Source organism: Canis aureus, chromosome 36 (genome assembly GCF_053574225.1).
Source record: "Canis aureus isolate CA01 chromosome 36, VMU_Caureus_v.1.0, whole genome shotgun sequence".
NCBI lineage: Eukaryota > Metazoa > Chordata > Mammalia > Carnivora > Canidae > Canis > Canis aureus.
Window position 1 is genome coordinate 15,489,506 of NC_135646.1, and position 26,290 is coordinate 15,515,795.

General features: G+C 39.8%; 1 long non-coding RNA gene across 1 annotated transcript; it reads left to right on the top strand.

Annotated features, from left to right (window-relative positions):
- Positions 1–2,288: 2,288 nt before the first annotated feature.
- On the top strand, positions 2,289–25,708 carry LOC144305867 (uncharacterized). Its single transcript, XR_013372889.1, has 3 exons — positions 2,289–3,941; positions 6,594–6,723; positions 23,160–25,708. It is a non-coding gene; the product is annotated as an uncharacterized LOC144305867 (long non-coding RNA).
- Positions 25,709–26,290: the final 582 nt, after the last annotated feature.

Below are 26,290 nucleotides of genomic sequence, written 5' to 3' on the forward strand. Positions count from 1 at the left end.
GAGAGAGATTACAGATGAAAGAGGTTCACAGAATTGAAGAGAAAACTGAGGAATTGGACTAAGGGGAAAAGAAGGAACCAGATTGCTTTAGAATTCTCCATTTCAAGATATCTCATCAGGGTCTGCTGCCATGATGAGTACATGCCACCCTCAAGATATTTAGGAGCAAGGCCCTGATTGACTTGGCTTAGTGACATTTCTATCACATATTGAGGGGAGGTTGAGAAGCCTTCATTTGCAGTCCCGCTCAACCTATACGCCCTGGGGGAGACATATTTTCCCTACGGGGAACTGGGATTTTGTCAACAAAAGACAGGGGGAATGGATTCTCAGTGAACAAAGAAAGAACAATTGTCCATTGTATATCATTCCAAAATGCAATTTAGAAAAATAATGTTTTAAATCAAAAAGTTCTTAATGAATGTGTTCATGAATTTAAAATTCAAATGTCAACAAGTCATTACTTAAATTTAGCGTTCTCTCTTTTAAATTATTGGGAGTTATTTGAGGAAATGCCATTGTCTTTATAGATTGGATTAAGGATGGGAGTAATTTCCCTGAAGAATAATTTGGGGTGGAGATAAAGAATAGCAGTTGTAGTGGTGAAAAAGTTGACCTTCTGGGCTTGCCTACTAACCTACTTTATAATCAACACTGAGTAATTTAATTTACCCAGCCTTGCAAATCATTGGAAAATAAATAAATAAATAGACCTGTAAAAATTCTGCTTGGCCTGCAAAATGTGCTTGGCTGTCATCCATGTTACCAATTCTCCTCTTGATCCCTACAGCTTCTCTCATGGGCAGACTAAGAACATACAAACTTTGATGTACTCAAGCATACTTGAACATCTCTCTTCCATGGCTTCCTGGGGATCAAAACCTTTGTAAACACACACCCAAAACAAACAGAAATGAGGAGGTATAAAGGGAGAGAGATGATTGTTTTCTCATGAGGCTTAACATAATTTTTTTTTCCACCCAGAGCATGTGGCAGGAGGCCTTTTTTTTTTTTTTTTGCAAATAAATTAACCTCTGTGCTCTTTAGGGTCAATAATACTTTCCCATTTTACTGGAGAATTTGAATTATTGACTGTCTGTGACTTCATTCTCTAGAAGGTGAATTGAAGGAATTAATGTTTTTGAGGTAGTTAAAAAGATAATTGGTATTTTGCTAATATTATTTTATTAATCCTTGACCGTTTTTGCAAAATGAAGTAGTGACTAAAAGCACTCATCCTGCTTTCTAGTGAGGCACAGAGAAGGTAAGTCAGTGGCTTTGAGAATGAGTGGGTTGCAGAATATTCATAGAACCTTCTAGCACACACTGGCCCAGCGTAAGATACAGTAAGTGTCCTCTAGTTCAACATCCACATTCCTGTGGTCGCTGATTTCTAAGACTGTGGAGTAGAGGCTATCTCCCAAACCGATCGCATGCCAATTTTCTAAGGCCTGCTTGAACTAGTCGTGCCTTTAAAATTGAACTTAAACGTTTGGAGCACCCTGAAAAGGAGAGATTAAATGGTCAGACATCTCAGTACTTGTTTGAGAGCTTACCTACCTATTTAACTCCAGAAGAGCGTATTTTAGAAGGTCATATTTGAACTCTTTATTAAAATAAATAGCAACAACAAAACACCTTTATAAGTTGAAAAAAGCGTGGTAATGCAGAATAAAAAGTGGAGGTTTGGAATTCCAGATAAAAATTCCAGCTCTGCCTCTTGCTATCAATGGGCAAATTATATATCTCCTCCTAAAGCTTCCGTTTCCTCGTCTATTAAATGTGGAAAATACATAGTGTGAGTCTGGCGGTGAAAATTTAAATAAGGCTAATAATGCATGCAAAGAACTTGTTAACTCCGTGCATACAATATGGATTCAGTAAATGATAGCTATTAGAAAAGAGAATCCAAACCTAGTATGCAGGCTAACATGATGTGGGATTTCATATCTATTTGCTTTATTCACAGAAAGTAGATCACCAAGTTTTTTTCTTTTGGTGAAGAGCAGATGGGCTCAAAATAAACCTCTGGTTCATCATACACCCTCAGACAACCCTCCAGGAAAGGGAGGTTTTTGCCCTCCTTTGCAAGGTCAGTCTCTTTCCATTTTTTCCCCAAATCCCTCCTCACCCCCACAGGCATTCTCTTTTATATGTTTAATTACTTCATAGCTTTTCTCTATAGTCTGTGTTTTATGCCTTCTTTCCTCTCTTGCAAGAAAGATAGCTTATTTGATGATTTTTCTCATTCACTAAAGAAAGTGCTAAGTCAAACAGCTATAAGGTGTGAAGAGGTGACACTCCTCCTATCAGGAGAGCCAATGGCTAATAGCCATCATGCTAACTTTAAATATAGATTATTATTATTATTGAGCTTATAGCACCTTGGCTGTTTGCCCAGCATGTCCTTGCTAACTCAGGGTCACAGAGAAGAGTAATTCTCTGCCACAACTCAATAAGACATGGGATCTGCATGATTAAAATGGCCTTAGCATTTGGAATCCTGAAATAATGGCACTCCAAATTAAATTAAAAATGGGTTAGATTGCTTTCAGGGAAGAATTGCTATTACCCTGTACCTTTCTTCTTGCTCCCCTCCAAAGTCTTTATTGATTTCATTGTTGCTCAGATCTGATAACATCTGTCCTATTGTTTGGGGGAATTTAGGATGCTTACAAAGACTTACCAAATTAATGAATTAATGGAGGGAGGTTGGAGAAACAAAGAAAATGAGGTGATTTAAATACGTGCACACACGCACGCGTGCACGTGCACACACACACACACACACACACACACACACACACATTCCTAACAGAGGTTGCTGCTGTGGTAGACACTTTCTTTGATAAAAGCAGAGCAGAGTTCTTTGTTCAATAGTTGCTTTCTGGGTAAATGTGTTTAGTCAGGACATGAGACCACTGGCCCTTGGCCGACTCCAGCTCGTTTGCCCCACAGCAACCACGGTGCCCACACAGACCATTCTGATAATTAAATTCCCAGAAAACCTGTTCTGAATCACCCAATAATTGACTGAATTTGTATTTGGATGCCATTGCTGATGAGAATAAAGCACCATGCAATAATGCTTTCAGTTTCACCATGGTTTTATTACCTTATTGGACCACCAGGGATCTGGAACATCCCAGGGGGAATACTTTTCAATTTAATTAACCTGTAGACATTTAGCTTAAAGAGTAACAAATAATAGACAAATACTCCCCTTTCCCCTATTTGTCTCTTATGGAGAATTACAACTACTAATAATATAATAATTGAAATCCAAAATAAAACTACACAGCCAGGGAGGTGATTAGGCAGAGAGGGTGGAGAGTAGAGCTGCAGAGGCCTGGTTGGGTTGTCTGTACACCAGCTCTGGTGAAATAGGGCTTTCCTTCAGTTTACTACAAACTGGGAGGCAGAAAAGAAAGGATTAGCTACTTTCATGGCTAGGAATTCAGGAGTCCCAGGAAAGGGCCCCGCTCTGCACAGCCTCCTTCCTCACCAGCACACTGAACCTTTAACCAGAAACAAAGCCATTCTTTCTATTGTTACATAGAAGGCTTGGAATGTGAAGTCTCCCTGGCAAGGGAGGAAGAGATGATGTAAGCTCATTAACAAGGAGAGGCTAATGACTGATGTCACATTCTCTCCTGAGGGCTGATTTTGATGATGCAAAAAGGGGAGAAAGACCTGGGCTTTGAAGAGGGATGGAGGAAAACGGAGTCCAGGGTTTGGCATACTTTGCCCTTTTAGCTAGGTCTGTTTTCTTGGTGAAACGTCATCTGTTCATCAGCTGAAAGCAAAGCTACTGGTATACGGATATGTATTAAGCATTTACTGTGTGCCAGGTTCTGGGAGAGGTACTTTCCCACACAGACTCCAACATTGCTGCAAAATAGGATTCTAATCCTCTTTTGTAGGAGAAGAAATTGAAGCTGGTATGTAAAAATTAATTTATCCGAGATCACCCAGCTCCTGCGTGGCAGAGAGGAATTGAAATCAAGGTCCACCTGCTTCCACACACCGTATGCTTTTGATTCCCACCATGAGAGCACATCTTAGAGCTTGACCTGAAGTTTGGGGATGATTTTTTTAAAATACAAACCAAGTCAAAATTTTGCCATTAATCTTGAAATATTTTGGTGACAGTAGTCAGATGGACTGAGCCCATTTTATAGATAAGACTGAAAAAGGACTGTGGGACCAAGCCAAATTTCTACTGCAAAGCAGAAAGTAATTAGCATTCAGTGTTCTGATGTTATACCCAATTGCTTGATTGGCCTCTTCTTTTGGGTTTCTCTCTGGCACCTTCACTCAATCTGTGCAGGACTGAACTTACCATCTTGTATTAGCCTATTACCCATATCCCTTTCCTACCCTAACCTATTCTTTCTTCTATTCCTTTCTTGATCACTGGATACCATCATTCATCTTTAGTCACTTAAGACAGGTACCTAAGTGTACTTCTACAGCTCTCCCTCGACTGAACCTCCCTACTCTGCCCCCCAATCTAATCAGTCCTGTTGAGTATACCTTCCAAATACGTCTCTAATAAGTTTCCTTTTTTCTTTTCTCCATCTCCAATGTCAACTCCTTGGTTTATGCCCCAGTCATTTTCCCTCTGTGTTCATCTTGTAAAGTCCAAAGTCAATTTCAGGCCACACTGCCTTCTGCCCCATCATACCCAAATTGATGACAAGCTGGTTTCCCTAAAACCCAAAGCTGGATACATAGTAAATGTTGAATGAATAAATGACAAAATAAACCAGAAAACAAAACCAAATCTATTCACAAGTACGAATACTAGAATAGCAACAAATGAGCTAGAAAAAAATGCAAGCCATTTGTACTCCTTTAAGTTGATATAAGATATATACTCAGTGAGATATGAATCTTTTTTTTTTTGAATCTTAAGTATAAAGTTCAATCAGTTTTGTCAACATATATACCTATGTAAACAACACCTCAATCAAGATATAGAACATTTTCATCACTCTGGAAGTTTCCTTGATGGTTTTCCCTAATGATTAATGATACTGAGCACTTTTCAACATGTTTATTAGCCATCCATACATCTGCTTTTGTGAAATGTCTGATCATGTTTTTCACTCATTTTTAAATTTGGTTGTTTTTAATTGCACATTTGTAGAAGTTTTTGATAAATATAGATGAGAACTTTTATCAAATAAAACTAACATGAATATGTTTTCCTAGGCTTGCTTTTGTGAATATGTTTTCCTAGGCTTGCTTTTTTACCTACCTGTATTTCTTTTTTTTTTTTCCTACCTGTATTTCTTGAGAAGGAGAGAAATTAGAATTTTGATAAAGTCTACCCGATAATTTTTTTCTTTTATGGTTAGTGCCTTTTGTGTCTCATCTAAGAAATCTTTGCCAACTCTAGAATTCAGTGATAGTTTTCTGTTTTCTCCTAGAAACTTGACATTTTAGCTGTTATATTTTGGTCTAGAAGCCATTTAAAATCAGTTTTGTGTATAGTGAGAGGTAGAAGTCACAGCTTTGTTTTGCTTTGTTTTTCCGGATAAGGCTATCCAGCACAAGTTATTGAAAAGATTTCCTCTCTCCATTGAATTGCCTTTGTGCCTTTGTTGAAAATCAGGTGACTTAATATGGGTCTATTTCTGGACCTGTTATAATCTAGTGATCTATTTGTCTATCTTGACACCAATCCCACACTATTGATTTACTATACCTTTATAGTAAGTTTTTAAAACAGATAGCACATCTTGTCCCAGGTTATCAAAATTATTTTGGCTATTCTAAACCCTTTGCATTTTTTCTACATATGTTTTTAAATTATCCTGTCTATTGTCACAAAGAAAAGTCAGTTGAGATTTTGATTGAGAATGTGTAGAATATTTAAATCTGTTTAGAGAGAATTGACATCTTAACAATAGTGACTTTTCCAATTCACAGACATGGTATATTTCTCTATTTTTTTTTAGGTTTTATTTATTTTCTCATAAGAATAGACCCAGTACAGGTTTTATTAGATTTATTCTCAGCAATTTGATTTTTTGATGTTGTTTTAAATATTTTAGAATTTCATTTGTCAAATTGTTGGTAGTATATAGCAATATATTCAAAATATTAAAATATTTTTCATAAATAATCATATGAGTATGTGAACAAACTTTGTTTCACTTTTTCCTTTCTGGTCTTTATGCTCTTTATTTTTCTTGCCTTAAGACTTACAGTTCAATTTGAATGAAGTGGAATTTACGTGCTCCCAATGTTGGAGTAGATCCATTGATTCACCATCGAATGTGGTGTTAGCTTTAGGCTCTTTGTAAAAAAATGTAGATATAGATAGATATAGATTGAGTTAAGAAGAGTTCACTGTATTTTCAGTTTATTAAAAGTTTTCATTATGAATAAGTGTTGAATTATGTCAAATATTTTCCTGCCTCTATTAAGATAATCATATAGTTACTCTTTTTATTATCTCTTAATATGGTGAATTATATTGAATGACTTTAAATGTTAAATATTTAAATATTAAACCAGCCTGTGTTCACTTGGTCATGATGTATTATTCTTTTCACATTTCACTGAATTCATGAGAGACACAGAGAGAAGGGCAGAGACATAGACAGAGGGAGAAGCAGACTCTCCACGGGGAGCCTGATGCACAACTCAATCCCAGGACTCCAAGATCACAACCTGAGCCAAAGGCAGATGCTCAACCGCTGAACTACCCAGGTGCCTTTGAATTCAATTTTCTAATATTTTATTTATGGTCTTTGCATCCATGCTCACAGGTGATATTGGTCTGTAATTGTCTTTACTTGTAATGTCTTTTTCAGGTTTTCACATCAGGGATATACTGGCATCATAAAATTAGTTGAAGAGTCCTTTATTCCTTTCCATTGCTATCACCTTAAAAACACATCTTTATAATTTTTTTGGTTTGCTTTTTCTTGCTCCAAGGCCATGATTCTCAAACCACCTACAAGTTAAAGCAAAACAAAAATGGATGGCCCTCTTCCCAAGAGTTCCTAATTCAGTAAGTCTGTGTAGAGACCAATAACTTGCATTTTTAATAAATTCCTAGGTGATGCCGAAGTGATTAGTCTGCAAGCCAAACTTTGAGGACCATGTTTCCAGGGTTAAAAATATGCATATTTAATTTATCATAATTAATTTCAGTTAATATTGTGCTACTTCACATAAAATGTATGAGTTTCAACAATAAAATTCTATCACTATCTTTTGTGCTATTGTGGCCATGTGTTTTATATGTACCTAAGCAATGAAACAAAATAAATACAGTTTTATCATTTTTAATTTCAAGAGTGAATTCCTACATTGATTTCTAGAACACCCTCTTTTGGAGTTTCCTCTTTTCTAGTACACCCTCCTGAAAATTCTAGATACTTTTGCAGTCTAGAATTCTGACCTTGCCTTTTCAACTCAGCTAAATGGCCATTCTATCTCAGCTCTGCATTTCTACATTGTGACAGGAAAATGCCCCCCAAGAAAGTGATAAGAGATTCGCCTTGTGTGTTTCTCTTCTCTCAAGGATTGCAATTCTTCATTGTCTGTTGCTTGATGCTTAAAAAACAAATACATCATATCCTTTGACCATCTTTATACTTGTTTTATGATGGGAGGGCAAATCTGGTTCTGCTACCAGTTGCTCCCTTATGGCTGGGAGCAAAACTTTGAAAGTTGTAACCTTAAGTATAGATTCGATGACTAAGTACAAATGTGTTTGGTGAAAACAATGTAGTAGAAACTGAAGTCTGTCTAACTGCTGTCACTTCACCCAGGCCCTCCCCTCCCCACACACATACACCAATTATCTGCAAAATCTGAACTCTAATTACTGCTGGGTGTTACAACGGGCTACAACTGTGTGGCTTAGACTTTGACTCCAGTGGTGTTTTACTTTATTATTGTTTTTTAAATGAGTTGCCATCAATTAAGAATTTGAAAAGTTTGACCTGAGAGTCCAGAGTTCCTAACTTCTTTAAAATGGAAAGATCTAGTGGCACTGAATAAACATGGCCACAGCAGCCTGGAGCAGAATAGTGATTGCCTTCTTCAGAGAGGATATGTGTTTTCTGGTTTGCCTCAGCCCCAAGCCAGTCCATTTCACTTAGTTATGTTGTCTTTCTGACCCCTATAGTATTTTTCTATGTGACTTTGGTATGAAAACAGATTATCTTACATATAAATAGAATGCCCACCATATCCAACGTGATCCACCCCTTCAGTGCCACATTCCCCACGATAGTTTTATTCTATGAATGCACCCAGTTTTCCCATACTCCTCACTATTCTCACTAAAGAAAAAAAAGAATATTCTCACTAAGGAAAAGAAATAAAGTAACAGGGAACAAAGACACAGAATGGAGTTAAAATTGGCAGGCATAACCTGGTCTTCGTGCAGCTGGAAGTTCATCAATAAGTAGTGAGGGACTAGCCACACTGTCTGCTCCCATTCTGATTCCAAGGTTAAGACGTGTTTATGCCTTTCAGCCAACAAACCTCTCTTGTTAAAAGCTTCTCTGATATTACTTTCCTGGAAATTCAATTTGGCCCTGCTCTGAATTTTATACCCATAGTTTTGCTTGAAAACTCAAAGAAATGAAAAATCATAATTGCTTTGCTTATGCAATAGGGATATGGTCTTTGTGTTTTATAATCAAAACAATGCTTTTTTCTTGAATTTAGTGTGTGTGTGTGCATGTATTTTAAGAGATAATAATATTAACTAAGATAGTTTTTGATACTTACTATATACTAGGCACTCTGCTAAGCATTTTATATGAAAGATGAAATTTTATCTTCAGCAACAATCCCGTGAAGGAGAAATAAATGCTCTCTTTGTGCCGATAAGAAAGACCGTAAATACCTTGCCTGAGACCTAATGGCAAGTGAGTAGTGAAGTTAGAATTTGAAATCTCTGAATTGAAAATGAAATATCTGAACCGAGTGCTAACCAGTTTGTGCCCTTTGACTCCTTGTAATGGTTTTGAGCAAAGGTGTCAAAATCATGCTGCAGATGCCTCACCCATCACCCCTCTAGCAAGTTCCTGGGTTGCACAATCCAGAGGGATCTTTCATACCTAGAGTTATGCTCCATGGTGGCCCTGGGGACTCAAGCATTTTCTATGAAAAGGAACTCATTAAAGTTCATGCCTCTTTAGAGAACAAGTCAACAAAACATTTGAAATGAACCACAGAATGTCACAATAAAATAACATAGAAATGGAGTATCATTTTCTCTGCTCTACACTGATTTTGCAGCTTGTCCCTGTGTATTGACCTCACATCTCTTAGGCTCAAAAAGCAGGAAAGACAGGAGCTTGAAGAAAATCCTGTTAGTGTTCTCAGGGCAAAAAGACTTGATTGAGGAGACCAGATAAACCTTGAGGAGTGTTCTCACTTCTCAATCAGGGTCAAGGAACTTAAAGTTAGAAGAAGCCCAGGAAAACATTTTTCTCCTGCCCTCCTGCTTTACAGATGAGGCAACTAAGGCCAGATGCAGGTCTGACTCCCCAGGTACTAGGTCAGTGATGGCAGAGTTGAGTCCAGAACCTAGGCCTCATGGCTTTCTGATACAGTGTATTTTGAACACACTACTATGGTGCCTCTCCTAAGCGGGACTTAAGGGTCTCCTCAGAAAGTGACTCCACTGCATGTTCAGGCATGTTCAGAGAGGAGCAGAGGGAGAGTGGCACATAGATAAAGAAGGACCTGGCAGTGGGATAACTGATGATTCAATCAAGAGCCAAAATATCAAGTTATTAGACAATAGAAACTTTTCCCTTTTATTACCATTGAAACTTTTTCATTGAAATTTCCAATGTGTCTTCTAAGAGACTGGAAGTAAAGGGAAACAGAGGATATTGTTTTACTTTTTGGTTAATCCTCCAATAATTAGTGTCAAAATTAAAATTGTGAGGTCCTGAGGACACCCTGACTGGTCTCTATAACTCCTCATTTTTTCAATCCTTTGACATGGTGACTGCAGCTTGAGTTCTTCCGTGGGTAGTGTCCTGCTGTCATAAAGAAAGAAAATAGGCTTGCAGGGGTGAACTGATTTTCCTAAGGCTCCATATCCACTCGATTCAGAGGACCTAAAACCTTTATATTTTCAGTCATTCCTTCTGGGGATGGGTATGTAGCCATCATATCAAAGACATCTAAACTTATGGGGAGGCAAATTTTGAGATATAAGTATGGGGAGGCAAATTTTGAGCAGTGAACAGAGCTGGGATATTCTACTCATGCACAAATATACCTCTCTAGCTTATGACTATGACCAGCCACTCAACTTCCCTAAACTTTAATTTTTCTCATCTACAAAATAATGACAATTATAACTGCCTCATGAGATTAATATAAAGATTGTATGGCTCTTCTTATATTACATAAAATGGTTTTCATGTAGTACATGTTCAAGAAATGTTAGAGCTTGTTCTCTCAAATATCCTCTGTCAACAGTCAAAATACTCAAGATGGACAAGAACAAAAAATCTATAACTGGTTAGGTATAATTAAGATACTAACAGAAATACTTCCATTTACTTCAGTGAGGCTTCTGATCAGATTTCTCCATGGCATTGCCATTTGTTCCTCTCTTTTTATGACTTTTCATACATTTTTATTGGCATGTAATCAAGGAGAATATGGCTTTCTAACCTTTCCCAAATGTCCCTACTTAAATCCTTCAGATAAAAATTTACCTCTACTAACTTTGATGTGCTACATTAGTATGTGTACAGAATTTTTTGAAGCTTTCATTTTAATTCCAGTCAGTTAACATACACCATTATATTAGTTTAGGGTCTACAATACAGTGATCCAATACTTCCATACATCACTCGGTGCACTCCTTCATCCCTATCACCTTATTTCACCCGTTCCCCCCACTCACCTCCCCTCTGGTAACCATCAGTTTGTTCTCTGTAATTAAGAATCTGTTTCTTAGTTTGTCTCTCTCTTTCTTTTTTTTCCCCTTTGCTTATTTGTTTTGTTTCTTAAATTCCACATAAGAGTGAAATCATATGGTATTTGTCTTTCTCGGACTGATTTTTCTTAGCATAATACTGTCTAGCTCCATCCATATCATTGCAAATGACAAGATTTCATTCTTTTTTATGGCTGAATAATATCCCTTTGTATATATATATGCCACCTCTTCTTTATTCATTCATCAATTGATGGACACTTGGGCTGCTTCCATATCTTGGCTATTGTAAATAATGCTGCCATAAACATAAGGGTGCATTATCCCTTTGAATCAGTGTCTTTGTATTCTTTGGGTAAATACCCAGCAGTGCAGTTGCTGAATCGTAGGGTGGTTTTAACTGTTTTCCACAGTGGCTGCAACCAGTTTACATTCCCACCAACAACACGAGTGTCCCTTTGTGTCTACATCCTCACCATCACCTGTTGTTTCTTGTGTTTTTATTTTAGCCATTTTGACAGGTGTGAGGTGATATCTCATTATAGTTTTGATTTGCATTTCCCTGATGGTCAGTGATGATGAACAACTTTTCATATGTCTGTTGGCAGTATCTGTATGGGTTTAATAAAGAGAGCAGTTGAATAAAATAATATAGCTCTTCCAAAGCTATAGGCTCTGGTATATGCATATGTCAGTCCTGCTCTCAGGTTTTGGAAATGGGAAACAGAGTTCTAAGAGGTTGAGTTACATATATCGATGATAAATCATAAACTCTAGTTAAGATAAAGAGATCCTTTATGGGATTATAAAACAGAACTGATCACAAGTGAAAGTACGAAACTGCCAGGAATTAATATAATGCTTTGTACCCAGATTTGTGTCTTCCCAGCTTCTACTTCACTTTTCTAAGAGCTGGCTACTCACCCAAATGGGTGGGCTTTTGTTGCTATGTTTGTATTAATTGACACATCTTTTACTGGCCATAGCTGATTGGACCAGAGATGAACAGTGGACCCAGTCTGGGCCAATGAGACTCTTTTCTAGGTGTTTGGACACCTAGGGTGGAAATACATTTCTTGTGCACCTTGATGTTAGGAGGTGATGGTTTTAGGGCTGGGTCTGTGATGTTCCACCATGTACAAAAGGAGCTGGTGTGAAGAGAGAAAAAAAGTAAGTGCTCAGAAAGAAGTGGAGGCAAATGGCACCACAGTCACAGAAAGATTGGCAATAGCACCCTTCGTTCTACAGATTGTCTAGCCCCTATTACTTTCTTTGCTGGAGCACAAGGGTTGTTGCATTCTATGAGATACACATGGATTCTTCTAACAAATATTCATGTTCACACACTTGAGTCTTTTTGTTATCTGTATTAAAAATATCTTTATTGAGGCAGTGTCTATGATGATTAAGTGGTCAAGGTTATTATCCAGCCTCCTTGCACTGGAAGTGTCTTGTTGGGAAAGATGAGTTTCTCATCCAGTGATCCAAGGGAGCAGGGCTTCTGCCAAAACACAGCTACAACAATCACTTGTTTGAGGTCACTTGTCATGTAGTTCTATTTCCCCTTTCATGCACCTGTATTCTCCCCAGTAAATTGGAAGCTTCTTTAGGGAGATGATTCTTCTTATCAACTTTTCATCCCCTGTAGCACCGAGACTGTGATGCTATTGAATTTGCTGATGGTGTTAATGTAAAAAGAAAAAGAAAAAATAATAAAGAAACTTTCTACTTCAATAATTTTGCATTTGGGCAAAACTTCTCTTGCCTCGATTTAGGAAATAATCACATTTCTTTCCTTTTTTGTTGTTGTAACCAATCTCTCTCCTCAGCTTTGTGTCAATGAGGAGATAGGTTTATTTAGCCAGTAATTTCCACTGCAGAAAATCTTGGGCCCAGATTGCCCTGCAAAAGCAATATGTTCTGTTTTATTTTTATATTACATTATATTTATTTTAATTGCATTCTCCATCTGGTCAAAGATAGCATTAGGCACCATAGATGGAGAAAAGAAACAAAGAGATATCTAACCATGATAATAACTGAGATTATTATTTAAAAAAATCATCCAGGGGTACTGTAACCTGCAGGCATGAGACAAAAACAATAGCCCTCATGTTAAAGAGCTCTAGGAGGATTCTGGAGAGGAAGAAAGATAAAGAGAAATGGACCAGATCAGGACTCCTGGTGTCCAGGAGTGGCCCAGAATGGGACTCTTGCACCCACCCCACACCTGGAACTAGTTCTAGGACAGTGTGGGCCACAGTGTGAAATGATACACGTAACCCCTAAGCTATCTTGTGCAATTTTACTATTTCCAAAGTAGTTTCAGCAGTTCATTAACGTACAGTTTCAGTCACATGTTTTATTAATAAACTTTAGAAGAAACCTCCATGAAAGAGGTCATTTTCTTCTCATTTCAGGGAATGTTTCTGCAAAACTCTGCTAGCTCTTGGAGGTGTTCCAAATGAAGCTGATATATCAATGGTTCAGCATATCAGAAACCAAATCCTAAAACTAGATGCCTGCAGTGGACAGCTAGGCACCCAGCTTCTAGGTTAGGATGCTGTGTATGACAGGTTATCAGAGATGCTGAATCAACTGTTCCTGCTTTTGAATTTGATGAGGGAACTTGAGGGGAGGGTTTATACGTGAAAGTTTGCCAAAAATGAGTAGGTGGTGACATTCCCCGACTATGATCCATCTCTCCTCCCACCCCCTGCAGTCTATCACTTAGGATAGTTTATGTTTCAAAAAACAAAAATTCATTTGAAACTGGCATAAGCAACTAATGGAAGAGTCACATACTGACAGATTTAGGGGTATATGGGCTTCCCATGTGGTTGAAAGCACAGATTCATGGTATCCTCTGGGCTCTGTTGATTTGAAAGCCTTTTGTCCACCTTTTATGTCAGATCCTTCCTTCAGGTCGGTCCCAGGTTCAAGTTCCAAAAATGGTTTCACAGCTCAGAGCATCACATCCTTTTCCCATGCCAGTCAGTAACTAAGACTGCATCTTTTCTAGTCTTTAATAAGACTAAAGGAGCATTTTCACATGAAACCTCGAGAGAAATTCTTGCATTTTACTGGCTCAAACCTGATGCTCATCACTAAGGCAACCTTCGTGCCTGGGAAGGGGTGAGTCGGTTTTGCAGATTGGCTTAAGTTTATCAGAGCTCATTTCTGGAAGAGTGTGGAGGTCATTCCCATTGAGAGTGGGGCTTTTTTTTTACCAAGGGAAATCTAGGATGCTATCATCATGAAAAGAAGGAAATGGATACAGGCAGCAAAACCCCAGGTACCTACTACAATGTTCAGTAACTACAATTGACAGTTAATATTTTGGTGCTAATTTCAGCATATTTTGCAGAATAATGGAAGAACCAGTATAACAACAAAAGGCAGAAAAGGACAGCTGTTAATTATCAGGTGAGGGGTTTTGTGTTCAGAGAGGTCTAATAGGAATTGTCCTTGAAAGAGCAAGCCCGAACAGGAAGGTGGATTTAATAATTAGAATCAAAGAAGGCTGTCCTAGATATAATCTGTGCCCTATCTATAACCCTTTCACCAGGTTACAGGCACCTTTTCCCAGCTGCTAGGAGTGTGGGCCACTAACAGCTTAAAGTTGCCCCCTTCTCTGGAGATGAACTGCGATTGGCTGATGGATGTTAATCCCTGTCTCCCTCCTTGAACCCCAGCCAATCACCAACTGATGTGATGCAAAAGCCCCACTCCCTTTCCTCAAACTGAGACACCTTTGTGGCCACTTTGTCTCCTAAGTGCCCTATGCCTCAGGCGAAGGCTGGACTCTAGTCTTTTTCTCCTTCTTTTTGACTCCCTTACAACTTCTTCCTGAAGAGCTGCCCCTTAGTAAATACACCACCTGGATCTCTGCCTCAGATTTAGGTTCCAGAGAACCTGACTTAAAACAGAGGCCATTCTGTATAGAGGCAGAAAAATCAAAATGCAAACTAACAAATAAACGGGAGCCAAGAACCTTTGTTCAAGATGGGTTCCATGAGCTAATGTATTACAAGAATTAGATAGTACTTGGGGCACCTGGGTGTCTCAGTGGGTTAAGCATCTGCCTTCAGCTCAGGTCATAATCCCAGGGTCCTGGAATCAAGCCCCATCTCAGGCTCCCTGCTCAGCAGGAAGTCTGCTTCTCCCTCAGTCTCTGCCCCTCCCTTCTCTGACTCTCTCTCTTTCAAAATAAATAAAATCTAAAAAAAAAAAAAAAAAAAAAAAAAAAAGAATTAGAAGGTACTCAAAAGAATTAGGACTACGTTTTCCACTGAACAGGAGGCCCCATCCTCAAAGTAACTTAAATGTAAAAGGGAGGAAGTATTACAAAGAACTGGGTGCTTCAGAGGACCTAAGGTACACAGGTCTCAGTAGAAGGCTGTTCACAGTATGAGCAGCAAGAGCTGTTGCTTCTTTCCTCTTCTCTCTCTCCTCTGTACTTGCTACATTGCTTTCTTCTCTACTCATCTGGCCTTGGGGGGTGGGGTGGGGAACAGAAGTATACCAGAATATTTCTCTCTCACTTTGAGGAGATTGAACTGGACTCCATTGTTCCCATTTTGGTTCCAAGAGAAGGAACTTTGACTCATATCAAGGAAGCCCTGAACCAATCAATCACAGCCAGGGAGCAAAGTGATTTGGCAGTGACTATTTACTAGACACTACAGACAGGGAGATTTTAAAACCTAGTTCTCAGGTTAGATGGCTTATCTGGAAATACAATCTTATGAGAAGTGGAACCAAGAATGATTTGACTAGAAGAGACAAGACCTCTAGAGGTAGCAAGATAGCTGTATTCAGATACTCAATAGGTTGTCATGTAGAAGAGGAAATAAGGCTGGTTTCTGCTGTTCAAGAAGGTAAAAGAAGTACATGAAGTGTTAAGTAGTAGAGAGAGGCAGAAGCAGATTTCTGCAGAATAAAAAGGAGCCTGCTAACCATTAGAGATGCCCAATGTGAGGGAATAGGCCTTACTGCCAAGAGTCTACGAGTCCCTGCAAGTATCCAAGAAAGACTGAAGGTTGACAATGATAATACTAGCTGCCATTTATTGAATACCCACTACATGCCAGGTTCCATGGTAAGTGTTTTATATATACTACCTCAAATCCTCACAATAATCCTGCAAGGCAGAAAGCTTATTATTCCATTTTAGAAATGGGTAGCCTGAGGTCTAGAGGGTTAAGTGACTTGTTGAAGGTTGTATTACTTATAAGTGGCAGAGTCTGAATTTGAACCCATGTCTGTTTAATTTCAAAGTAGAGATGTTGCCAAGGAGATCCCTGCCTTAGAGGGGGTTCGATTAAACAACTATTAAGGATTAGCATGCTAATTTTAAGAATTTACTGGACCTCAGTTTCTGCCCAGCAAAGCCTGTGACCCCTGAAGTCTTTACCAAAGAAAACATACCATGATTCTGAGTAGGACCTTCTTTTGGGAGACGAGACCAGATACTCTACTTCAATGAGTTCAGAATAAAAGATAATCAATCTATCAGTAAGGATTGGCTGCAACAATGAACAATTCAAAAATCTTAGTGGCGTATCTCAGTAAATCCAGCAGGGCTGGGTTGGGGAGCTCTTCCTATGACAGTCAGGGCCCCGGGTTAATGGTGCATGCTTGATCAGCAGAACAGCAGTCAGCCAAAGCCATGGCGAATTGTGCACTGGCTCCTGAAACTTCTGCCTAGAAGTGACACACATCCTTTTCACTGACATTTCTTTGGCCAAAACCTGGTCACAGCTAACTTCAGAAGAGGTGAGGAAGTATAATCACATCACAGAACCAGTAATGGAAACACATAAATTTGGGATTGTACTGATGTACATTAGGAATTAAGAGCAAATATTGAGGAGTTGATGTTAGGTAATCATGATTATCAAGAATTCCTAGAGGAAATTGTGAAAATACACTGTGAAATTCATTCTCTGAAAATTTGGGGTACCATAAATTGTCTCATCATACCACATCGCCGAAAGATGAACCAAAGTAGTTGTTTTCATTCTGTGCCATGGAATGCCGCAAACACCTCTCTAAAAGGTTAGGGATGGGATTCTGTATTTCCCCCCTTTCCTTTCCTCAACTGTTTTCATCTGTTTTATTTGTGGTGTGTGTATGTTTGATGGATTTTTCTTCTCATCATCCAGATATAGCCAAGCATGTGACCCAACCTTAACCAGATTCTTCTCAGATTTTGACCCTTAGACCAGTGACTATAAGGACAAAAGAAATGGTTAGAGTTCATTCAAGACCACTTCATCTCCTGCTACTATGTATATTCCCAGTCTTACGCTTCCATTTTTCCTTTAATCATCTGAAACCACTAATGTATTTCCAGTAAATTCTCTTATGCTTTAGTTAGCTCTACAACCAAATAACCCTAAATGGATAAAGTTTCATTAAGATTTTTTTTTTTTTTTTTGCTTGTTTGTTTTTTACATAGAGTTCCACTGTTAAAATAATTAGAATTTGGGCCAGATAATTTTAGATGTGGTTCCTAGTCCTATGTGTTTAAGTTAAAAAAAAAAAACAACAACATGAGAAAATGCTTATTGGAGATCAGGCCGCTGACTCAATACCAACATTACCACCAACAGGAACCACAAAGAAACCTAGGTCAGAAATATTCTTGCATAAAAGATGCCTCAGTGTATTTCCCACCAATCTTTCTGCACCGGCCTGTGAAATTTAGCTCTTTCTAATGTCCAAACATTCAAAAGCTGCAGGCTTGCACATTCTGGAGCTGTGTGATATGACTTTCCTTTGTCAACCTCACCGCATACTTCTCTCTGTAATGGAGGAGAGAGACCCTTGTCCCATGCACTTGCTGACTTTGAATGCAGTGCTCTTTAGGTTTGCACCATTTCTGTACAGTGGAGACGCCATTTTTGGTGAATAGCTTGTACAATCCTGGCACTTCCTCCTCAGTCTTCCTGGCTGATATTTACGAGTTTAAATATGGCTAATGATATAACAATTCCGCCAGATGGTCAATAGGAACTACATGGATTCAGATATTTGAGCATCAGGCAAAAGCTCGATTCCTTTGACTGAGACTCAAACATAAAGCCATTTTTTGGAAAATAATTTAATTCTGAAGATTCATAAACACTGTAAGAAGTAAACAGAAGTAACCAGCTCAGATAAGTGAAACAAGAATGAGCTTAGTATGTACCACGCATTCTTCTCAGCAGGATGGGTAACTGGTGTCCCACCAGGGCTGGTCCATGTCTTGGGACTCTACTTGTGTGTTCCATCGGGGACACCTGTTATCATACAGGTTGCAGAGAGTTAACGTGTTTCCTCAGTGAGCTGCCCAGCGTTCACTTACTTTGGTTAGAGGACCTTTCTGCCTCGTTGTAAATGTGCATAGATTTTTCCCGATCATTTTCATCACCTTCATGGTCTCCACTGCATTCCTCTCCTTCTTTTGTGGTAGTCAGAACTATTCATTCTTTCCTGCACTACCCAGAGGAGTCTTTGTTTTACCCCTGTTCCCTTCCAAGTCTCCACCCTGAATATGTGCCCATTCTGTAGTCCTCCTGGCCTCCGTCTCTCTGCCTCCTTCACTAGATTATTAACTACTACTATTAACGCACATGCTGAATAGCTCAGTTCTGCACTCTGAATTTTTTCTTCCTCTCTGCAAAATAGGCACTTCCTCCTACTTGCCCAGAAAGCAGCTTGGTTTCTCTTAGGAAAGTCTGGCCTCTTGAAAGAACATCATCCCAGTGCTCAAAACTGAATTTTACCTATGAATTTTCATTTGGTTTTTTTTTTTTTGGTCTGTTTCCTAACTTTTAAAGTATCACTTGGCTGGGGCAAAGGCAGGTGTACTTCAAGTGCTATCGGCAGAGCATGGGAACACCACTTCCATGCATTTATTGTCTACACTTTACAGGCTCTAAGTGAGGATTACTGTCAGAATTAGGTAAGAGGGTGGAATGAAGAAAGAGTTTCAACGGACGAAAAAGATCTGTGGGGAATATAGAACAGAGTTCCACTGGAAGAGGGTAAAGGAAGACAAAATGCAACTAGTTTTCTACAAAAATTAAAAGGAAATCACATACAGACTCTGGAGGAGTTCAAAGACATTGAAAGACAGGCTGTTGCTGCTTTAAGTATCATCTTCCTTTGCACAGATTTCCCAGGCAATCCACCTGGCTGATCTTACCGCTCTATCACCCATATGGAGGTCTCTGGCAAAGTCCAAGGAGCTATAAACAACAACAAAAAATACAAATAAGAACCCTGGAAATAGAGACTTAGCTCTCAAGCTGTGAACCCAGTTAGTAAATTCTGTGACATTACTGAAGAGTCCTTGCCATCCCTCTGGCCCTGACATTATTGGGCTCATTCATTCCTATAAATGTGCCTGCATAAACCAGCACCTCAGCCAACAGCTACTTTCAGAGGAAAGATATTTGCCCTCTGTTTCATTCTCTGTCCCTAGGTCTGTCCTGAGATGTCATTGTCCGGGCTTGGGAAGTACAGTCTCTGTCTGCCACACCAGTAATGCCGTCAGCTTCAGGAGTACATTTCTTACCTGCGCATCACACGCGGTGGTTTGGTCAATGGCCAGTATTCTCCTTCCCCCTCCCTCCTCCCCATCATCCTCACGTCGCTGTGTGTCCCTAGCTGTGTGGAATCTGGGCCCAGCCTTGAGAACAGCTCTGCCTCTCAGGGGAGAGGCTGATTGGCTATGCTCTTCACCCCGAACAAGGAGACCTTTCATTTAAAAAGGAAAGATGTTTTATTTCCTCCTGAATTAGAATAATGAAATATTTCTTGTAAACCTGGAAATTAAAATGCAGACAATACATGTCCTTCAATTTCCTTTTATTGGTCTTCAGAGGTGAACCCAGGAAGAGTTGTAAATATGTATCAGGATAGCTCCTGGCCTGAAGGTATTGAAACTCCACTGACAGCAATGCCAATTGTTGCTGTCTGGTGTCTCCAAGAGTCCCCTCCCTCCTCCTCCCCCACCTCCGTGTCACTTCCATCTCCCTACCCTGTTTACAGTGACTTTGAGACTGGTAAGAAGCATTTTGAGGTGACACTCCAGCAGCTGTGTGGTCTGGAATGCATTATAATGCTATGTCTCAATTACAATATTCTTTGGTTGATGCAGGAGGCATGAGCCAGGATCCAGCCTTAGAGAGCACTGCCATCTCCTGGAAAACCCTCTATACATGAGGCCTGCTGTCTTCGCTCCTCCAAAGCCACAAATCAGAAAACAAGGCCTTGGTCATGGCCCTCTATCTTTAGCACCAAAGGTCTGGGTACACAGAACCTTCTTCTTCTGCCCCTTCAAATTGGAACACGCCAATTCCTGAAGGAAATGAAAAGGTGTTGTATTGTCATCTTAATTAAAAACAAATAACTAGGTTGGGGAGGCCACTGGTGCTGAGACTGTGATTACTACTCCTGCCTTCTGCTCCTGAGGCTGGTAACAGACGCTGCTTCCTATAAATGAGTGCCTGGCACCAGTACAATCCTGCCCTCGGGATCTTGAGAAAAAGCAGGAGCCTTATTTACACCATTAAGGACAGTACTGAGGACTCCAGGAGGAAGTCACCTTCTCAGGCAGAGCATCAGAGACCAGAAAGCCCTGCGTCCTTCAGCCTTTGCTCTGTGGCAATTGCTTATTGAAATTCCACCTTACAGACATATTGGGATAACTAATGAGATATTTTCAGAAATCACTGGAGACCCAGAAAAGCACCTATGAGTGTCCGTTTACACTCCCAACATATGAAGGCCGGCACACCCAACAGTGTCTGTGAGGCAACAGTGGATTTTCTAAGACACGGCTTTAGTGATTAGAGCCGGGTAGTTGTCAGATTTTGGCTAGAACGAAATGCATTTGGGAAGATATCAGGCTCTTCATCATGAACAAGAATAGGCTTTCTGTACTAACAGCTTTCTTTTGAAATAAATGATTATCTGTGTAAAGACAAATACAAAAATCTTCTCATTAGCTGAATTAATTGATTTCAGTTAATTAACTGAATTGCTTAAATTTAACTAGCAACCCTCTGAATCAGTAGTTCTTATCTTTCTGAAGACCCTTTGAAAAATCTGAAAACGTATGTATCCTTTCTCCAGAAAAATGCAGACGCATTCTGCATATGATTTAATGAAGCTCATCCCCACCGACGTCAAAGCCAAAGTGATTTTAACAGCACTCAATTAAAATGCCTTTTGCAGCTAGACTTCTTTTGCAAGACTGGTTTTAAGTTTTGGGTCTCCTGGTTATTTTAGGGGGAAAGGAAGGGGCCTCAGGAATATCTGCAAATGAGCTGACCTGTGGGTTGGCACCTACAAGGAATGGCTGGGGGAAATTCCCCTTCCCTTCCATTTCCTGGCCTTATATCGAAAGTAGGCTTAAATGTTTTTCCTTTGAAAATCCTGGACTTGCAGAGGCATACACGGGAAAAACTCTGATAACACCTTGCTTCAGCCTGGTTCCAGGAAAACAAAGTAGAAGCAAGGGCTCGGCCATGGCACCTGGTTGGGCTCGTCCTTTGTCTTCACCCCTGGAGAGAAACCCTAATGAGAGTAATTCGGGAACACAGCCTTCTATGTGACAGGAAGATCACACACCACTTCTTCCTAGAAGGTCATGGTAGTAGCCCCACAACCCTTCCAGGGGACTCTGGTGTATGAAAAAAGGAACAAATCTCATGATGCAAAGAGTGAGATGGATTATAAATGCTACATTAAAATAGTGATGAAATAGTGACATGCAGGCTTTATCCCAGGGTTCGGGTTTCTAACCAAAAACAGTCTTTAGCTCCTTGTTTTCATCTTTATCATCAATTCCTAGAAGGAAGTCTTTGGTCTTCCCTTCCTAATCTGATGGCAGAGGTTGTATGATCACATGAGCCCATTCTGACTGAGCCTTCAAGGAAGTTTTCGCTCTCCAGTTTTGCTTCTTTCTGGCCCATTTCAGCAGGCTACTGGGAACTCACTCTTATTTCTCCACCTGAAGGTGATAGAAATGATGGATTTTAATATTTAAAGGGTGCTTTCAACTTTTTTTCAAAATTTCTCACATTTAAACCTCATTTCTTTCCACATAGTAGGTGGGAAAACTGAAGCACACATAGATAAAGAGAAGGCACATCAGCTCCTGGCACACAGTGATGATAATAACAAGGAAGCATTAATTGTTCTTGGGTATCAGGCAGTTTGTCTAGCACTTCACATGTACTGTCTCATTTACTGTCCCCAACAACCCTATTCAAAGGTACAATTATGATCCCTTCTTTTCAAGTTAGGAAACTAAGAGAAGATTCAGCTAGCTGTTGCTGCAATTGTGCTGTGTAACAAACAACTACACGTTCTCAGTGGCAAACAATAGTAAGTCATAGATGTCATGCCTTTTTGGGTTTTCAGGAGGTTGGCTGTGCTAAGCTGAATTCAGCGGGGGTGGTTCTGTTCCTTCATCCTCTTGGACCAGTGGACTAGCTGGGGCATATTCTTCCCATGGTGCTGGTAGAGATGAAAGCGACAAAGTGGAAACTTATGAGGCCACTTAAGTCATAGGCTCAGAAGTAGCATGGAGCTAATTCCTTTCAAAATTAGCCAAGGCAGGTCACATGGGTGAGCCCAAACTCAAAGAATGGAGAAGCCCACCCTTCCCAAGATGAAACCATGGCAAAAGTAGATGTAGGGAAACATGAAGAGCTAGAACCCAAGTAGCTAAGGGGCAGGATTGGAATTTGAACAAGGCTTACAACCTAAGGGTTTTTACCCCTTTTGTTAAATTTAAATTCAATTTGCCAACATATAGTATGACACCCAGCGCTCATCCCATCAAATGCTCTCCTTAGTGCCTGTCACCTAGTTACCCCATCCCCCCACCTTCCTCCCCTTCTGCAACCCTTTGTTGGTTTCCCAGAGTTAGGAGTCTCTCATGGTTTGTCTTCCTCTCTAATTTTTCCCCACTCAGTTTCCCTCCTTTCCCTTATAGCCCCTTTTCCTATTTCTTATATTCCACATATGAGTGAAACCATATGATGGTTTTCCTTCTCCAATTGACTTATTTCACTCAACATAAAACCCTCGAGTTGCATCCCCATTGAAGCAAATGGTAGGTATTCGTCTTTTCCGATGGCCAAAAAACCTAAGTTCTTAACTGCTATGTTACATCACAAGGACTTAACAAAGGGCCACTATTATTATCTTACAGATGCAACTTGTCTCCTGATAGATTGAGTGAATTACTATCAGCAAACAAATGAGAGTGGAAAAGAAAAGCTATTAATAAGAAGCAATGATGGAAGAATAAGAAACGGGACAGAGAAAGAATTGGCAACAATAATCCATTACCCAGTGTTGACTATTTACAGAATATTTAACTCATATTTTACATCACCGTTACAGAGCAAATGAAGAGAATGTCTCATTTTGTCTTCTGTCTATATTGGCAAGGGTCAAAAGTGTTGAGCCTCAAAGTCACTTTTAAGTAGTGATTTGGGAGGTATTACCCCTTGTAGTAGCATGCTTAACTTTAGATAAGTCAGAAACACTGTACTCTGCTGGAAAAGATATAAGGGCCAGAAACATCAGGGTCTGACCTCAAGAGAAGCAGCAGGAGAGCAAAGCCAACATTGATGAACCAGATGAAGACAGAAAGAAATGGGACAATGGCTTAAAATGATCCATGAAAACTAATGACATTGGAATAAAATAAAATTGGGTAAAGAGTGGATGACTGAACAGGTAAGAAACCTTTGCCTGCCAGGGAATGGATGACCTAGTTTCTGTAACTTTGTAACCTCAACTCAGAGCTATATTGCTGATGTCAACTGCAGATAATCTCATGGGATATGAACCCTTGTCAGGGCCAGGCATCCAAATGTCACCCCCCAGCAAGCGGCCAGTGAAAGCTAGTAAAGAGGTCATTGCAAAAAAGCTGACTGATCACTCAGCCATCTAGTACCTTCACACCAGGTTTATGACATTTCCTTTTCCTCTCCTTTCTGGAAGCAATCTGTTTGGATTACCTTAGACAATGATTCTACTCTTCATCTCCTTATTCCCCTAACCTGAAATAATTCTTAAGGAACTACTGATAACTTGCTCTTTGCTCCTCACCAGACATGTGTATGCCTCACTGTTGTGATACAGAAACGTGTTTTACAGAGGGAAAGGGGAAGGGAGCCCAGAGAGCCCACAGAGGACCAGAAGTGACTCTGCGGTCAGCAAGGGGAAAGGCAGTAAGAGGGAAAGGAATAAGAGAAGATTCTTACAAGAGAAAGGAGACAAGCTCTCTCCTCCTGGTGACATCAGTGAGGCTTACATCTTAGAGTAGGTGCTGAGGCCCAGCAGGTAGACAAGATATGGGGTCCCCTGTGGTGCATTCCAGAGTCATTCATCTACACTTTGCCTTCCTCCTCCACTCCATATTTCCATACCAGCTATCCTTCTTGAAAAGCAAATTCCTTTTCAATGATGCTACTGTGAGACATCTTCTGATCCCAGAAAAGTTGAATGCTAAGAAACCAGGAGATAAAAGAGAGAATATTGGAAGTATTTAGTCATTGACCATCACATCAGACATACCCTAGGCTAGGCAAGTCATCATGGGGGAGGACAGTTAGCAGCTCAATATACTCAAAAGTGCTTTCCTTTTTATTGTTACTCTATGGTAAGAGTTCCCTTCCTATATCTTGGAATTTCCCATGAGAGCTGAGGACTGAGGTGATAGAAATAATAGGCTTCACTCCCTGTATTTATTGAGCACTTACTCTGTGACTAGTGAGGTGGCCCAGGGTGGACAAGTGACTTTGTTGTGGAAAGTCAGCACCCTTCAAAGTGCTTTGTAAACTTTATCTTATTGAATTGTCTCAACAAATCTATGAGGTAGATCCGCTTACTATTCCCATTTTACCACTAAGACAGTTGAAACACAAACAGGATCCACAGCTCCTCCCCAGATAGATAGCCTTGAAGGGACTAAACTACACTTTACTCCTGGGCAACAGGTTTCAGAATTTCTGCCATTAACACTGCTCTATATTGTTTCCTACACATGAAACCTGGGATTAGTCCTTGAAAATAGTTACGCACAGATTTTGAGCCCCAGGGACATTGTTGCTACAATTAAGTAGACATTATGGTTAGAATGGGCTTGGGCTTTGGTTTGGGGAACCTCGAACCTAATTTTGGTTATATGCCCAACCCACAGTTCAAGAAAGACTTTGAATTCCTTCTTGAGAGAATTTGATCCTCTGAATCTGTTGGGATAAATTCTAGGATTGTGCAAAGTTCTGGCTTCTCCCTGGGAGAGTGGCCAGCTTTGCTTTTTGACTGACCAGCGTCCACTCATTCTTCTTACACTGCGAATGCCTGACTTCATGTTCTGTCTCAATCCACATGGTTTAGGAGAGCTGATCTATGAGTGGCCCAGGTATGGACATCAACATAGTCCCACTTCGTGATCCAAGGAGGCCCATTCAGTCCCTATTTGAGCATCTTACTGGAACTATTGGAAAAGAAAAGCACTTTTCCTAGTGGCAGAGAGGCTAAGATACAGTCCTAGGGCTGCTAGGGGTCATTGGCCCCAGAGGGGAAGAACCTGCTTCAGTAAAACCAACTGAAAAAAATCTGATGCAAAATTAAAAATATGAAAAATCATGAACCCTGAAAACATTTTTGGAATTCCCAGATCCTTCTGTTCCTGAGCTCCCTCTAAACATTTCTATTAAACAAATCAATAAATTCCCTTTTTTAAGTTTGAAGCCAGATTGTTTGAGGTTCCAGTCCCTTGTATCAAAAAAAAAAAAAAAAAAATCTGGCTAGGAACCTGTGGGCGATTTGAAGAAGACACACTCCTCAGTCCTAGGGCTTAAGAATTCCATTCCCTCAGAAGCAGGGTCCTGGGAATTTCCTCCTGTTATTGGGGACAACAGCTGACATCAGATGCCTGACTTTTTACGAGGCAAAGATCCATAAACAATCAGATATTTCTTCACTGAGATTTAACCTTTTCCTTCCTGCTTGAGAGAGGGTTTGTTCAGACTTATCCCTGCTTCCACTGCTCCCCTGCAAGCCCCCTGACTCCCAACTCTACTTTTCCACCCTAACCCACCCTACCCTGTTCTGCTTCATAAAAGACATTTTTAAATTAAAAGAATATTTTTCGTTACAAAAGCATAGTTGAATGGAAAATCCATGGCTATCATTAGGATCTCAAATTAAAGAATGTGTCTTTCACGGACTGCAGATCATTTAAACAATTAGACTGTTTCCAAGTTCTGCTCAAGCTTTTTTTTTTTTTTTTAAGATTTTATTTATTTATTCATGATAGTCACAGAG